The sequence below is a fragment of the Squalius cephalus genome (assembly GCF_949319135.1).
Source record: "Squalius cephalus genome assembly, chromosome: 7".
Classification (NCBI taxonomy): Eukaryota; Metazoa; Chordata; class Actinopteri; order Cypriniformes; family Leuciscidae; genus Squalius; species Squalius cephalus.
In genome coordinates, this window is record NC_137128.1 from 21,329,262 (window position 1) to 21,341,670 (window position 12,409).

At 36.5% G+C, this 12,409-nt stretch overlaps 1 pseudogene across 1 annotated transcript in view; it reads right to left on the reverse strand.

Moving 5' to 3' along the window:
- Window positions 1-12,409, reverse strand: part of LOC307161808 (parafibromin-like) — a 32,351-nt pseudogene that overhangs the window by 2,996 nt on the left and 16,946 nt on the right. Inside the window, exons 5-10 of the transcript XR_013824067.1 lie at window positions 6,552-6,609; window positions 5,734-5,769; window positions 5,340-5,427; window positions 3,718-3,880; window positions 2,703-2,803; window positions 2,079-2,220 (exon numbers count right to left, since the gene is read on the reverse strand). The product of XR_013824067.1 is annotated as a parafibromin-like (transcript). The remainder of the gene's footprint in view (window positions 1-2,078; window positions 2,221-2,702; window positions 2,804-3,717; window positions 3,881-5,339; window positions 5,428-5,733; window positions 5,770-6,551; window positions 6,610-12,409) is intronic.

The window sequence follows — 12,409 nt, forward strand, 5'->3', positions numbered from 1 at the left end:
GATGATCTTCTTTACTGTTATGGAAGTTCCAGTCAGATCACATTAGTAAGACTGTTTGCTTGCTTGCTTGATTGCTTGCTTGATTTTACTGCCGATTTTTTTTTTTTTTTTTTTTTTTACACCAAGATGCAGGCTTTTCAGAGACTGAAAATAAAAGTGGACCTTAAGAGAATATTATTAAAAAATGAAAAATACAGCTCATAAACCCTTTAATATTGAAAACTGTTATTTTAAATTGAAATACAGGATTTATAATACTATTGTTTTTACTGTATTTTGATCAAATAAAAGCAGCCTTGGCAAAATAATCATACCAACCCTCAACGTCTGAACAGTGGTATACATAAAAAAAAAAGTGTTTTTTATGAAAGATTTAAAAGATTTATTAATTCATTGTTTTGTCAGAATTACAGTTTTTCTCGATTGCTTAAACACATTTCTTGAAACTATGCCTCGTATTCTCAAAGCTGTAAACAAAAATCCATAAAGTCTCACCCAATTCCCCAAACATCCTATTTTCAGGTCAAAATGAAGCTCTACACTCAAAACCATTCACTCTTGCTGAAAAAACAGACTTTGCCCTCAGACAGGACACACAAGCCCTCAAAATCACACACACTACAACATAGTCTTACACACTGGTGCAATCAATTCAAAACAACATTTCCAAAACTTTAGATGCACACCGTTCGAAAAAGGAAAATACAGTTAAGTACAACAAGTGCTTCAAGTCTGTCATATGGCTAAATAATGAGAACATTATAATTGTGTGCTTGGCACATTGCCTTTAATGGTGAGACTTTTGTTTTTGCAATCAGGCTCTCAAAAATTATGTAAAAATTAGAATTTAGATTTATCGGCCAATAATTCGGTTATCGGCTTTCAAATATAAAAAATGATCGGTATCGGTCAATTTTCATATCGGTGCATCCCTACTCCAACACACAACTTCCCATATTCTTAGAATCACAATGAAACATGTTGATGCTCCAAAGCTGCATCTTGGAAAATCTGCTGAGAAATATAATAATAAATGCATCTCTACCACAGTGAAGCATGAAGAAAGAGACTGTGTCATTGTGTGAGGAGCTGCTTCACTGTGAAAAGTCATTTAATGCTTTGGAGTACAGGAGAATATTGCAGAATGGCTTGCTTCCCACATTTTCTATTTTCTAAAGAGGAATGATCAGATGATATTTCTCAACAAGTCAATGCTCCTGCCCAAATTGCAAAGACAACCAAGTGGCAGCTTGAGCACAAGTCCATCAAGCTCATGTTTTGGCCTGGTCAGAGTCCAGATTTAAACCCTATAGTGAACATTTGGTCTGACATTAAACAAACAAACTGGGAGACATTTTTTCAAATACTCATGAACTGGTTTTGAAGCCATCAACATTGAGTGGAACAACTCATTCTTCATTCTGAAAGTTTACCCACACATCTTAAACATTTAAACAAAACAAAGGGGAAGGCTATTTCATGCTCAGCTGATTTATCTTCAGTATTTTTGCAATTTTTGCCAATTTCCCAACCAGAGTTTTGTGATTAAAATGGTCAAGACCATTAAAAGACCACTAAATATTTGACCATTTTTGTCTTGGCCCATTTTTTTGACCATGAGCGTATGTAACAAAAACACTGACACATGTTGGTAGTGCATGTGACAACAGTACACTGTCAGAAGCCATTCCTCTCCAGTGTGTGCTATGTTAAAGGGATAGTTCACCCAAAAATGAAAATGCTGTCCTCATTTACTCACCCTCATGTTGTTCCAAACATGTATGACTTTCTTTCTTCTGCTGAACACAAAAGAAGATATTTTGAAGAAAGTCGGTAACCAAACGACTGATGGACCCCATTGACTTCCATAGTAGGAAAAAAAAAAAACTATGGAAGTCAATGGGGACCAGCAACTGTTTAATTACCAACTTTCTTTAAAATATCTTCTTTTGTGTTCAGCAGAAGAAAGGAAATCATACAGGTTTGGAACAACATGAGGATGAGTAAATGAGGACAGCATTTTCATTTTTGGGTGAACTATCCCTTTAAATGTAGGTGAAAGGAGTTACAATCCTGACCTGTCCAGTGTTTCCCAAAAGCGGAGGAAGACGGGCCGGTCCAAGTGTCGTTTGTGGTGGCTCAGCTCCAGCACGGTCACGTCCCACTTCTGTACGTTCGGGTCTGTTCGTGCCTCATCGTACTTCAGGTGAAAGGCTCGGACTAAAACAATAGCTTGACATAAAACACTCTTTCTAGGTACATAACCAATGTGGTGTATTGTACAGGGTTTGCTCTGTCATGAACACTAGTTTCAAGGACTTTCTAAAGCACCATTTATATATAAAGCACAATAGACAAAGGTTGGAGAAAGAGAGATTATATCTACAAAATTATCTACAGTACTGTGCAAAAGTCTTATGCACATCAGTACTTTCAGTTATTTATATCTTTTGCTGTAGTATGTCAGTAGGAAATAATCAGTTTACATTATCTCCCCATCGTTCTGGCTTTGGCTGCGCATAAAGGCCAATTTTTGTAATAGCACCATGCTACTCTAACCAAATTTAGCTCTTGTTTAATTCAAGCACTTTCAAAGACCTATGTTTGTTTTCACAGACTTTCCAATCCTTGCGTCCATGTGTGTGAAATTCAAGTAACCCTCATTGTAAATAATGTGTTGCGTTTCCCCAGACCAATCTCACTTTTGGCAAATATATCCACAGGAGATCCATCAGGCAGCAGCCATGGCCAGCCCTTAAACTGCCAGGCAGGACCCTGGACGAAGACAGCCACTACACGATCCCTGAGAACAAACAACAACGTCTCTCAAATCAATTCATAAATCCCAAGATCAATCTTTCAGTTGATGCATTAACAAAATTTTTAGTGTGCCTTCCATCCAATAAATCGCAATAAGCTCTATATTTTGATACTTTATATATGAATAGGAATTGTGATATTAATCTATTTTATCATGAAATTCAAACAATAAATGTCGTTTTGCTAAATATATGAACTATCACAGTCATTTTTTATTTAACCTGTTAGTGACATATGATTTAATTTGTTTGAATAAATCTGTCATAAAAACAAGTTATTAGAGCCTCTCTATAACAAGTTATAGTTTAAATGTTTAGATTTAAATAACAAATTAGAGTAGAAACAATTATGTGTGTGTGTGCGTGTGTGTGTGTGTGTGTGTGTGTGTGTGTGTGTGTGTGTGTGTGTGTGTGTGTGTGTGTGTGTGTGTGTGTGTGTATGTATGTGTGTGTGTGTGTGTATGTATGTGTGTATGTGTATATATATAGTTTGTATACAACTCCATTTTTATCTGAGTGTACATTGAGTATTAAATTTGATTATTATATTATAAAAAAAACTCTTTTTTTGGCTAAATTAACTTTATTTCTGTGTTTCAGCAAAAAAAAAAAAAAAAAGGTGGTGCATCAGTACTCGTGTAGAAACCAGAGTTGGGTGAGTTACTCTAAAACGTATTTAGCTCAATTACATCAGAAGTAACTAATTAAATTACAGAAAAATGAAGAGTAATCCCTCGCTTTACTTTTTTGAGAAAGTAATTAGTTGCACCCAACACTTGTAGGAACGCCTCTATTATCAACAATGGCCAAAAATTAACCTATAGGTAAATCCTGTTGTTGTAACAGAGCTCCTAAAATTATAAGCTCTGCTTCTAGATATTGCGAAAGACAGGCTCACCAGTCCTGTGGGGCCAGTTTGAGCGGCTGGTCGATCACTCTGTAGGGGTACAGTGACACTGAGCGTGGCACCGCCTGGCTGAACCTGATCTTTACGTCTCTGCAGAAGAACCTCGTTGTCCCTCTGGATGCCCTGCTTCTTCTTATCCTCGGATGTGAGAAATCTGTCGAGTAAAACAATTCCAACAGTGATATAAAATGCATTTGACCAATTTACATTTGCAACTGTAGTATCTGAACAAATGTCAACTGAACGAACAGTGCGGACATTGTCTAGATCACAATTGCATTAGGGTTCAAGACTACCATTAGAGACCAGTAGCATCAGTGCCACTTAGTTCTACAGATGGTCGGAGGAATTTTAAATCATAAAACTATTTTAATCATAAAATAACTATTGTTTTGCATTTTTAAGTGCAATACCTAATAATATTGCATGTTTATTTATTGGTAAAGCACTGAGCTTAAGTTAAAATTCAGATAAAATTAACTTTTATCAACAATAGTAACAAATTACATTAATGTAAAAACATTCAACTTTGTCACAATAGCATGGTTCCGGTTAAGGCCGGGACACACCAAGCCGACGGCTCTTATCGGGCTCACATCGACGGCAGTTTGCCCGATCCAGTTGAATCGGCGTCGGGGCCGTCGGTGAGAGTAGGAACTGATTTGATGTTCAGTTCAGCAAACGAGTTCTTAGTGCATGAGAATTGAAGTGAAAGTGATGAAAGTGATAAAAGAGCAAGTCAGTCAAGACTCAAGACGGCACAGACAGAAGGCTGATCTAGCTAATGTCATGCTATCCTACCCAAGCATTCCAAAACATGAATATTTTCATAACATGAGCCGCTTAAAATGAAGAAAGAGGTCATTGTTGATCATTGTAGCCAATCACAGACAAATATGTTGAGCGCGTCAAAACAATGACCAATCAAAGGTGTTTAAGAATCCATTCAACAGCACTCAAAAAGCTAGAGAGAAATACTGGTATTGGTACCGAAGTCAGAACATTTTGACAAGCTTTTGAATGACTCTATTGATACCTGCTGATATAGAGTTAATTCCTTACCCACAGTTTGCAGTTGGCTATAGTCTGCTAGTTCTTTGAAGTTCGGCTTATATTGATATATACCTGAGGTCTATGGTTTACAACAGAATTCTGCACTGAATTTGAATGCTTATAACCGTAAATAAAAAGGTAACCGTAATTACGAGATGGCAACCTGTGACATTCTACCCGTAGCTGTTCATGTCCTCACTCAGATTTATGCATTTTTTTAGATCAACATGATCAATGCTGAAATGAATCTGCAGCAGACAGGTGGTACAAGAGTAAGCTCTGTAAGTTGTTTATGTTCACTATTATTGTAATGTTATGTGCTTTGAGACGTGGTAATTTAACAATTGTGACGCTTTGCTTACTCTACTGTTCATGTTTTGAAGGAGGCATGGCTTTGGAGACACTTTGAAGGGAGGGTGGGATCTCATGCTTTCAAAGCTAGCTTGCCACTGTTAGCCACTCTGAAAATTGCCAACCCTACCTTTAATTTAACAGCCTTAATTTAGCTTTTTAATGTCAACCTAACTTTCCTATGAATCAAGCATCTAATCAGCACTTACTTGAGGTCCTGCAAGAGATCCTTGGCGTTGAGCATTGTGATTAAAGATGTTGTAGCAGCAGGGATGATGATAATGGGAGTTCTAGAACCTGGAAAAAACAAACAAATCCACTAACTGAATTTTTTGTAAAACAAACTAGCTCTCTGCAAAGATCCTATGAGAAATCAATAAAATATTTTATAGCAAAGTTAGAAAGACGTATAATTTTCATAAGCTTTCCATGTCTGAAATAAATATTTTTAATCTTGAGAACTGTCACCATGTCTTAAATTTTTTTTTTTTTTGACTACATAAAGGTGTAAAACCCCATAATTTGATAAAGAATAAATTATAAAAGCATGCTTTGTTCAAAATAGCATATTTCCTTTCCTCATCCACATTGTTAAAGACGTACCTTTCTTTTGATTGGGAGGGGGTCTTGCTTGAGAGACTAAAGTAAAGAAAAGAAAAAAAACACATGGACAATTTTTTATTCTAGCCAGAAACTGTGGAATCATTCATGCACATGCTACAACTACGCACATTTGTAACATGAGATAAACAGTAACAGGTTCAACATTTCAATTGTGCATCTAAAATGATGTGTGTGAAAATTGTGAAATTGTGTGCTGTGTGTTCCCATCTCAAGTTCTAAAGAGCGAATCGATCCTTTAATCTTTATCCTTGTGCAACAGAACACTCCTCACATATCAGATTATGGAGTAAATCATTTCTGGCATCTTTCAGCGAATTAGTACTTTAGTTGGGTGATTAGATGGATGTTCTGTTGTTTTAAAGGAATTGTTCACTCAAAAATGAAAATTCTGTTTCCGGAATCTTTATAATGGTTTATACAAATTTAAATAGATATTTTTCTAACAAAAACCCATAACTTCCCCTCACAATGCATTTATTAAATCACTCACTGGAGTCATATGGATTATTTTTATGATAGATGGATGTGCTTTTTGGATCTTCAAAAATTCGAGCACTCTTCAATGGCATTACAAAGCTGGGAAGAGCCAGGATATTATTTAATACAACTCAAATTGTGTTCGGTTGAAAGAAGAAAGTCATATACACATAGGATGGCTTGAGGTCGAGTTGGGTTTGGGTTTTAAAAAGTAACAGACAAGTTAAAATAACCACCTCAAATAATATGCTATATATGCAATATTATAGCCATCAAATTACACAAACTATTCCTTAAATCTTAAAGGAGTTCTTCCATACCTGGTCTGGGAACAGGCTGCATGGCTGGTGTTTGGGCCTTTCTAGCAGATGCTCCTTCCTACACACACAAAGAGAGAGAAAGAAAATGCACATGAATGAAATGGTAAGTCAGGTTAATTTAAATTAGTCTAAAGGCCAAACAGTAACAAAAAAAATCCTTGAGAATCCGTTTTCATCACTTTGACCCAAAAGATGCACGCTTTATGTATTTCTTCTTGTCATAGTGCAGAAGACTTTAAAAAAAAAAAACTTTACAAGCAAAGTCAAAGGGGGTAATTTGGGCTTTCTATCTTGTACTGAATATCAGTTCAGTCTAGGGCTGTAACGATATGCTATATATGAAACCAAAATCGTGACACTCAGATCCACGAACCTGTGTCGCGGTGTGAGAAGGCAGAATCGCGACACACCCCTTCCAACTCCCAGAGTTATCCTTCCCGTCCAGATCCAATGCTACCACATCTTTACATTACTATTAGTAATATTTGAAGTTAACATTATAAAATACATAGACCTACACCACCAAACTAGTTGAGGATAAATTCTTTAAAATTGGGCAATTCCAGCGTTATGGACGTGACATTTGCAGTCAAAACTTGAAATATAAATTCTCAGAAAATACATTTAATACCAATATATTGAAACGTCTGTTTATATATCCATACTCCCTTAATAAAGGAGTCCAGATTAGATATTTATTAGAAAAATATCAGTCTACACATGCGTTTTATATTTAATATGAGGGAAATACACAAGCGTTACGGACGTGACAAAAAATCTTTAACTTTTAGGTGGCAAAAAATTCTTTAGTAATTCTATGAATTACACTGCACAAACCAAAAGTAATACTACCCACCGGATGAAGGGTTGGCTCTCCACAGAACATAAAATATTTATTTTATTTTATTTTTCGTGTTCGCATTTATGAGGAAAAAACAATGTTAAGGACATGACCGCTCTGAAAGCGGCACTAAAAGACTGCTTCAAAACTTTCACAGAGACCTCAAACAGGAAGCACAAAGCCTTTCTTTAAAGTGAATTTCGTTTTGTTTTAATTGTATCTTAATTTTAATCAATGTTTCATCAACCAATTTCCTGGATTTAATAAATAAGTAGTAAATATAGCAGACAATAGATAATCACGACACGGAGGCGCTGGCGCATCAACTGGAGCTCGTCTCATAAATGAACCAAAACTCAGCGTATAAGGTAGGCCTGGGCGAAAAATCGATTGAATTAATTAATTCGAATTTTTTGTTGCGGGCGATAAAAAAAAAAAGTAAATCGAGTTTTTGTGTAATGATCATTTTGGTCGCATATGCTCCTGAAATTTAATCTGTGCGACCTAAAAATATATTTGGGAGCATTTGTGCGAGTGCAAATAATGGTTGTGGTGCGACCTGTTTTAATTTCTCTAAAACAAAACGTTTGCAAATTACTTCACAGTGTGTACCTTATGTGCGCTGATATATAAGTACGAGAGAGAGCCCCGGTCGCGCGCGCGCACTCTCACGTCTTCAAACAATACGAGCGCTATCTTGCTCTCTCTCCCTCCCTCGCGCATATTAATCACGATAGAAAAAGGGCGGAAGACCGAAGTTTCACGTGAAGCATTCGGAGATTTTTTTTCTCCTGAATTACAGAGGAGTGTGAATTGTGCTAAAAATTCAACTGCCGGGATCACACAACGCGTGCCTTAGGCTACCCTACACGTCCACATGACACGTCCGATTCTTCTTTTTATTTGGTGTTTATTGGCGGTTGGCAACCGACATGTCCGATTCGCGAACTAATGACTCATTTGAACCGATTCACTTGAATGAATGGTTAAAACAACTGATCTGTCCAACACTGAACTCACGAGACGTCTGAATCGGTGTATAACAAATCGGTAACACTTTACAATAATATTCCATTTATTAAATTCTAGTTAACTACATTAGTTAACATGTACTATTAATAAACTGTACTTTGTTAATTTGTTAACCATTGTTAATGTTAATTTCAACATTAAAGGCTAGGCTACTAATAGCCTACATTAGGCTATTGAAGTGTTTTTTCTTTCTTTTATTTGTTAACATAGTTAATGCACTGTGAAGTAACATGAACGAATAATAAACAGCTGTATTTTATTAACTAAGATTAACAAAGATTAATACAGCATATTAATAGCAATAAAGTGCCAAGCAAAAAATGCAGGGACAGGTGTGTGGCAAACAAATCAGGTTCATCAGGTTTGATTATTAAGGCTTTTAAGGATACTGCTGGTCGTTTCGCTCTACTGGCAGAGCTAATTATATGTCAAATATAACACCGCATAAACCATCGCCAAAGAAAAGCTTGCCTTCACTAAATTTAAACCTTATGTTGCAGCTCATGGAAAAAGAACGGAATTGCGATTAACATGACGTATGCAAATGACAAATCATGTGCCATTATCATCGGGTTGAGATGATATAGAGCCAGAGGACTAAATTTCAAATCTTGGCCACAGGATGTGTCTGTAAAGCCCCAGTGAAATGAAATCGGTTCATATATAATTTGTAGTTGTGGTGCTCCTTAATTTTTGGTGGGTGCTCCTAACTTTTGAAGTTGGGAGCACCAGTGCTACCAAGTAAAAAAGTCAATTTCGAGCCCTGCATCCAGCCGAATATGAAAAATGCCAGTCTCTCCGAGACGAACAAAACCGCAGTGACCAACAAACCTTAGCTAAAAAACAGCTAACTGTATTGCTTTAAATTTAAATACAGCTAAAATTTGCTTTAAGTTGTCTGCCGTTTGTACTTATTGCTTTCCTTAATAAGTAGGGGGAAAATCGGAAAAAAATCGGAAATCGAATTTAAAAAAATAAAATCGGAGATTTTATTTTTAGGCCATATCGCCCAGCCCTAGTATAAGGTAGCCTACTTGCCTCACAGGCAATGGGGTTACCAGGATGCCATGTTTGGGGGGGCGTTTGGCTTGTTTGGAGGGGCAACAAACAATTGACAAATCGGCGCAAAACTAAGTTATAGTAAAACAATCTATTTTAGTGCAGATCTTTTTCTAAGCCAGGAACCCAGAGATAGGCACAGGACCCCTATTAGACTATAGGGCTATCACATAAAAGTTAAACCAGGTCAACATTAATAATAATAATAATAATATGATGATGATGATGATGATGATATTGTTATTATTATTATTATTATTGACAGATTCATATCAGATCACGGTGAATGCCTGATGATGAGTGACAGGTGTTTGCTTGTGAAAAGACAAACTACACGAGTAGCCTAGGCTACCGAGAAGGACGAGAGAGTTTTTTAAACGAATCTGAAGTCACGTTTGTATAGACAAGAGGTAAATTAATTTGTTTCTTCTTCTAAGCTGTCGCAGACGTAGGTGCAACTTTTAGGGCTAAAATGCTTTGTGAATTACTCTTAGTAAAACACATTAGGAGTCTAAAGTTATGAGTGACACGCCCATTATTTTTAGGAGTTTCTCTTAAATTTGCCAGTTAGGAGCTACTTGTAGCCTCATAAGATTCATAAGAAAAGCAATAGGCAATTCTTTTTTATTAACGTTCTGGTTAGGGACCGTTTGTTTTTTATTTAAGGGCTACCGGAGGAGTTTTGAGATCTATAGTCAAAATAGACTTAGATAATTGTATTTAATTAAATACTACTATTTTCCACAGTCATCTTTTAACTTTAAGACTGGGGTAAAGCAAGGAAAACTACAATTTACCTCAACAAGGCGACATAATGAACAGCAGTCGTCTCATTCGTGGAGGTGGAAAAAAAGTTATTTTTGACATGCAAGATTTGTTTTATTAAAATTTAAATGCAAAAGAATAGGCATGAGAGTCTGCGGTTTTTGTCAATTTTAAGTTTTAATTTAAAATGTTTGCGATTTTATTATTATAAGTAAATGGTTAAATATTTTACCACTTGCTAGAGCAACTCAATATATACATCTATATACAAGTAATGCTTTGAATAATACGTTGTTTAAAATGTGTTAAAAAAGGAATACGTCTATTAAAGAGTGTATGTGTGTACAAAGAGAAATCACAATGCTGACAAAACTTTTTTTTTAATAAAAGTTGCTGATAACTTCTGAATTTGAGATAAAAAATAGTGAGTATGTGTTTGTGGTACCGCCGTGGATCAGTTACACACTGCAAACGCAGAAAGTGAAAGCACTATAGCGTGTGCTGCTCCTGCCCGAAGCGCGCACGCACTGTCAAACAGCACCAAACTGGGTTTTTGTTGGGTCAGACCCATCTTCTAGCGATGGAAAAATATGCACAAAACAAGCCACTTCGAATTTTTGCTGTTTTCATGAATACAAAAGTTGGGTGACCCGCCCCCTAGACTAAAAAAAGTTTATTCCCCTCAACAAAGAATAAAAAGACATGACCCTCCCCTATTTTCCTCTGGTGGTCCATTCCATAAATACCGAACGGTCCCTTATGAACCTTGATCTGAAGGAGAACACAAGACACCATCTTAGGTCAGAATTAGCGAAAAAAATTGCGAACATTTTTCTTTTCTAATTTATCATCAGATGGACAGATCATTTCTCAGGGGAGGCAGAGCTTATCCTAGGGGAGGCACTGCCTCCCCCAGCCTCCCTCTAGACACGTCCCTGCTCACAGACCTGAGAAATATATCTATAGAAAGCTTGAAGTGTCTACTTTTAAACAGAAAAATTCAAAACGAAAGAAAACAGACTGCTCTCTGCTTATGTAATCCATATGAAATGTGCATTTCTCTCTGGCGCGTTTACTACTGCGAAGATCGCGAGTCAGCATCGTCAACTTCATCTTTGCAGCCGACACTGACTCAGAAAACACTTGTTTATTAATAAACAATTAAAATGTCTCCTTGCTATATTTGACATTCATAATCATTACTTTTGCCGGTTCTTTGTGACAGCTTTTAGGTGCTTAATTGGCATCGCCACCCTTACGTTACATGAATGCATCACCACCAAATCAGCATATGCACCCCTTTTCGGTTGTTGAAAACGAGGGGTTCAAGTATTGACTTAGTGTGCTCGAGCCCCGTTATGCATTACCAAGCCGGGCGCATTTCTCTCAAAATGTGCTACCAAAACTTCTAGAGAAAACAAAGGCTAAAGTGGAGGAAGGGTTGAGTACTAGGAGTTTAGTTTTAGGTTTTCAAATCAGCCTGAAGGACTTGATTAGCTGGAAAATGCCTGAGCCGGTTACATCTGCTGTACAGCAGAAACAAACTTTGTTGCATTATTTTCCTGTTATCACTATAAAGCTGCTTCAAAAAAATCAGTATTTAAAAAGCGCTATATAAATAGGTGACTTGACTTTAAAAAAAAAATGTAAAAAAAAATTTTATTCAGTGAGCTTTACGATTCAAGAAAGGTATTTAAAGTGCCCCTATTATGCTATTTTAAAGTTTCCTAATGTTGTATTACAGAGCACGTCAGAAACAAAAACACCCATTGCCAAAAAGTCAGCTGTCCTGAGGCTTCCTACACTGTAAACTAAAGACAATAACGAACAATGACATCAATTTGACCATATCAATCCGATGATGAAACACTGGAAGAACTGATTATTCAACCTGAACCTCCACCAGAAGGACGAATCGAGCTAGACGTTTTTCAGTGATACACTACTCAGTTTGAGGTACATTATGAGATGTTGCAACTGTAATTCCTCACCATTAGCATTAACAAGTGCATGTCCATCAACAAACCGATTATTTTACTTGTACTTAATATATTGCGGTGAACACATGGAAACTGTATCAATAACATAATCTAGCGTGAATGACTGATGTGAATGACTGATTTAACAAACGTTGGTAAAACAAATCTTGCTCCATGATTAA